Here is a 5,261-nt window from a genome sequence, read left to right as displayed (position 1 = left end):
GGATTCTTCGCTGGGCGGAAAATCATGTGATAGCACTGTCAGCAGTATTCATTCCGGGAGTGGACAACTGGGAAGCAGACTTACTCAGCACGACCTCCACCCGGGAGAGTGGGGACTTCACCCAGAAGTCTTCCACATGATTATAAACCGTTGGGAAAAACTCGACAGGTATTGCGCCAGGTCAAGGGACCCTCAGGCAATAGCTGTAGACGCTCTGGTAACACCGTGGGTGTACCAGTCAGTGTATGTGTTCCCTCCTCTGCCTCTCATACCCAAGGTACTGAGATTGATAAGATGGAGAGGAGTAAGCACTATATTCGTGGCTCCGGATTGGCCAAGAAGGACTTGGTAACCGGAACTTCAAGAGATGCTCACGGAGGATCCGTGGCCTCTACCTCTAAGAAGGGACCTGCTCCAGCAAGGACCCTGTCTGTTCCAAGACTTACCGCGGCTGCGTTTGACGGCATGGCGGTTTTGAACGCCGGATCCTGAAGGAAAAAAGGCATTCTGGATGAAGTCATCCCTATCCTGATCAAAGCCAGGAAGGATGTAACCGCAAAACATTATCACCGCATTTGGCGAAAATATGTTGCGTGGTGCGAGGCCAGTAAGGACCGACGGAGGAAATTCAACTGGGTCGATTCCTATATTTCCTGCAAACAGGAGTGTCTATGGGCCTGAAATTGGGGTCCATTAAGGTTCAAATTTCGGCCCTGTCAATTTTCTTCCAAAAAGAACTAGCTTCAGTCCCTGAAGTTCAGACGTTTGTAAAAGGGGTACTGCATATACAGCCTCCTTTTGTGCCTCCAGTGGCACTTTGGGATCTCAATGTAGTTTTTGGGTTCCAAAAGTCACATTGGTTTGAACCACTTAAATCTGTGGAGTTAAAATATCTCACATGGAAAGTGGTCATGCTGTTGGCCCTGGCCTGGGCCAGGCGCGTGTCAGAATTGGCGGCTTTATCCTGTAAAAGCCCTTATCTGATTTTCCATTCGGACAGGGCGGAATTGAGGACTCGTCCTCAGTTTCTCTCTAAGGTGGTTTCAGCGTTTTCACCTGAACCAACCTATTGTGGTGCCTGCGGCTACTAGGGACTTGGAGGACTCCAAGTTGCTAGACCTTGTCAGGGCCCTGAAAATATATGTTTCCAGGACGGCTGGAGTCAGGAAAACTGACTCGCTGTTTATCCTGTATGCACCCAACAAGCTGGGTGCTCCTGCTTCTAAGCAGACTATTGCTCGTTGGATTTGTAGTACAATTCAGCTTGCACATTCTGTGGCAGGCCTGCCACAGCCAAAAATCTGTAAATGCCCACTCCACAAGGAAGGGGGCTCATCTTGGGCGGCTGCCCGAGGGGTCTCGGCTTTACAACTTTGCCGAGCAGCTACTTGGTCAGGAGCAAATACGTTTGTAAAGTTCTACAAAATTGATACCCTGGCTGAGGAGGACCTGGAGTTCTCTCAATTGGTGCTGCAGAGTCATCCGCACTCTCCCGCCCGTTTGGGAGCTTTGGTATAATCCCCATGGTCCTTATGGAGTCCCCAGCATCCACTTAGGACGTTAGAGAAAATAAGAATTTACTTACCGATAATTCTATTTCTCGTAGTCCGTAGTGGATGCTGGGCGCCCATCCCAAGTGCGGATTGTCTGCAATACTGGTACATAGTTATTGTTACCAAAAAAACCGGGTTATTGCTGTAGTGAGCCATCTTTTCTAGAGGCTCCTCTGTTATCATGCTGTTAACTGGGTTCAGATCACGAGTTATACGGTGTGATTGGTGTGGCTGGTATGAGTCTTACCCGTGATTTAAAATCCTTCCTTATTGTGTACGCTCGTCCGGGCACAGTATCCTAACTGAGGCTTGGAGGAGGGTCATGGGGGGAGGAGCCAGTGCACACCAGATAGTCCTAAAGCTTTCTTTAGATGTGCCCAGTCTCCTGCGAAGCCGCTATTCCCATGGTCCTTACGGAGTCCCCAGCATCCACTACGGACTACGAGAAATAGAATTATCGGTAAGTAAATTCTTATTATTATTATTAATATTATTAACCTTTATTTATATGGTGCGTCAAGGGATCCACAGGGATTACACATAAAAAATAAGCAAAACGTGCTCGCTTTAGCTGCACATATACTAAAATTGGAACGATACAGAGAAGATTAGCATGGCCCCTACGCAAGGATGACACGCAAATTCATGAAGTGTGATATATTTAAAAATAAATAAATACAATAAGCAAAACAAGAAAACAGTGACTTAAGGCCCGTACACACTGGCCGATATATCGGCCATTCTCGTGAACGGCCAATATATTGCTGGTCCGTCGGCCAGTGTGTACGGCCGATACGTCTGTGAACTCCGTCGTTCACAGACGTATCGCGTCGGCCCCGCAGCACAGCCAACGGCCAATATATCTACCGATATATTGGCGCGCCGCTGTGTGTATGGCGGTCGGCCGACCGCCCGTACACATGCTGCGGCGGCCGGCGGTGATTGACAGCTGAACTGGGCGGGCGTGTTTACATGCCCGCCCAGTTCATGACGTCAGTCCCCGACGGATCGGGCAATGTGTATGCTCAACACACTGCCCGATCCGTCGATAGATATATCTGCAGATCAATTGATCTGCAGATATATCTTCCAGTGTGTATCCACCTTAACAGTTCAAGACAATATCATCATCAGGAGACGACACTGAAATAAGTATCATGGTGGCAGAATACTGAGGGATTTGGGCCCGTCAAAGGGAGTATGGAGTTGAAGTTAGGTTAAGAAAGAGAAGGAAAGGAACATGAGGGAAGAGGGCCCTGCTGGAGAGTATAGACACAAACACAAGATTTCATACCGTATGTGCAAAAAATATTTCTAAGGTTCAAGAGGTGTAGATACGACATCCCTGAAGCAATATCTACTTTGAATGAAGGACAGAACTTAATTTTAACATAGAAAAAACAAATAGATATCTCCTACTGCGCACTCGAGAGCTGCAAATGATAAATTATGTAGGCACGTCCACCTAACGTACTATAAAATTGATAGAAGAAAAGAAATTTACATAATTCTCCACATGCGCTCACATATAATAAACAATCTGAATTCCTTATACTTAGATAGATAGGGGATTCATCCACATCGGTCACATTAAGTCCAAGAACTTCCGCTGAGACTTCCTCTGGCCCGTTAGTCAAAAAGAGAAAAAAATAGAGATGAGCGCCTGAAATTTTTCGGGTTTTGTGTTTTGGTTTTGGGTTCGGTTCCGCGGCCGTGTTTTGGGTTCGAACGCGTTTTGGCAAAACCTCACCGAATTTTTTTTGTCGGATTCGGGTGTGTTTTGGATTCGGGTGTTTTTTTCAAAAAACACTAAAAAACAGCTTAAATCATAGAATTTGGGGGTCATTTTGATCCCAAAGTATTATTAACCTCAAAAACCATAATTTACACTCATTTTCAGTCTATTCTGAATACCTCACACCTCACAATATTATTTTTAGTCCTAAAATTTGCACCGAGGTCGCTGTGTGAGTAAGATAAGCGACCCTAGTGGCCGACACAAACACCGGGCCCATCTAGGAGTGGCACTGCAGTGTCACGCAGGATGTCCCTTCCAAAAAACCCTCCCCAAACAGCACATGACGCAAAGAAAAAAAGAGGCGCAATGAGGTAGCTGTGTGAGTAAGATTAGCGACCCTAGTGGCCGACACAAACACCGGGCCCATCTAGGAGTGGCACTGCAGTGTCACGCAGGATGGCCCTTCCAAAAAACCCTCCCCAAACAGCACATGACGCAAAGAAAAAAAGAGGCGCAATGAGGTAGCTGTGTGAGTAAGATTAGCGACCCTAGTGGCCGACACAAACACCGGGCCCATCTAGGAGTGGCACTGCAGTGTCACGCAGGATGTCCCTTCCAAAAAACCCTCCCCAAACAGCACATGACGCAAAGAAAAAAAGAGGCTTTTTACTGATATTTGGTGTTTTGGATTTGACATGCTCTGTACTATGACATTGGGCATCGGCCTTGGCAGACGACGTTGCTGGCATTTCATCGTCTCGGCCATGACTAGTGGCAGCAGCTTCAGCACGAGGTGGAAGTGGATCTTGATCTTTCCCTAATTTTGGAACCTCAACATTTTTGTTCTCCATATTTTAATAGGCACAACTAAAAGGCACCTCAGGTAAACAATGGAGATGGATGGATTGGATACTAGTATACAATTATGGACGGGCTGCCGAGTGCCGACACAGAGGTAGCCACAGCCGTGAACTACCGCACTGTACTGTGTCTGCTGCTAATATATAGACTGGTTGATAAAGAGATAGTATACTCGTAACTAGTATGTATGTATAAAGAAAGAAAAAAAAACCACGGTTAGGTCACTGGTATATACAATTATGGACGGGCTGCCGAGTGCCGACACAGAGGTAGCCACAGCCGTGAACTACCGCACTGTACTGTGTCTGCTGCTAATATATAGACTGGTTGATAAAGAGATAGTATACTCGTAACTAGTATGTATGTATAAAGAAAGAAAAAAAAAACACGGTTAGGTCACTGGTATATACAATTATGGACGGGCTGCCGAGTGCCGACACAGAGGTAGCCACAGCCGTGAACTACCGCACTGTACTGTGTCTGCTGCTAATATATAGACTGGTTGATAAAGAGATAGTATACTCGTAACTAGTATGTATGTATAAAGAAAGAAAAAAAAACCACGGTTAGGTCACTGGTATATACAATTATGGACGGGCTGCCGAGTGCCGACACAGAGGTAGCCACAGCCGTGAACTACCGCACTGTACTGTGTCTGCTGCTAATATATAGACTGGTTGATAAAGAGATAGTATACTCGTAACTAGTATGTATGTATAAAGAAAGAAAAAAAAACCACGGTTAGGTCACTGGTATATACAATTATGGACGTGCTGCCGAGTGCCGACACAGAGGTAGCCACAGCCGTGAACTACCGCACTGTACTGTGTCTGCTGCTAATATATAGACTGGTTGATAAAGAGATAGTATACTCGTAACTAGTATGTATGTATAAAGAAAGAAAAAAAAACCACGGTTAGGTCACTGGTATATACAATTATGGACGGGCTGCCGAGTGCCGACACAGAGGTAGCCACAGCCGTGAACTACCGCACTGTACTGTGTCTGCTGCTAATATAGACTGGTTGATAAAGAGATAGTATACTACTAATATTATATACTGGTGGTCAGGTCACTGGTCACTAGTCACACTGGCAGTGGCACTCCTG

At 46.0% G+C, this 5,261-nt stretch overlaps 1 non-coding gene across 1 annotated transcript; it reads left to right on the top strand.

Moving 5' to 3' along the window:
• The first annotated feature begins 2,111 nt into the window (after positions 1-2,111).
• LOC135054215 (U6 spliceosomal RNA) lies at positions 2,112-2,218 on the top strand. Its single transcript, XR_010243426.1, has one exon. It is a non-coding gene; the product is annotated as a U6 spliceosomal RNA (small nuclear RNA).
• The last annotated feature ends 3,043 nt before the right edge of the window (positions 2,219-5,261 follow it).

The sequence above is a fragment of the Pseudophryne corroboree genome, chromosome 2, assembly GCF_028390025.1.
Source record: "Pseudophryne corroboree isolate aPseCor3 chromosome 2, aPseCor3.hap2, whole genome shotgun sequence".
Taxonomy (NCBI): Eukaryota; Metazoa; Chordata; class Amphibia; order Anura; family Myobatrachidae; genus Pseudophryne; species Pseudophryne corroboree.
Note: the sequence above shows the minus strand (reverse complement) of the source record. Positions and strands in the feature narration are given on the sequence as shown.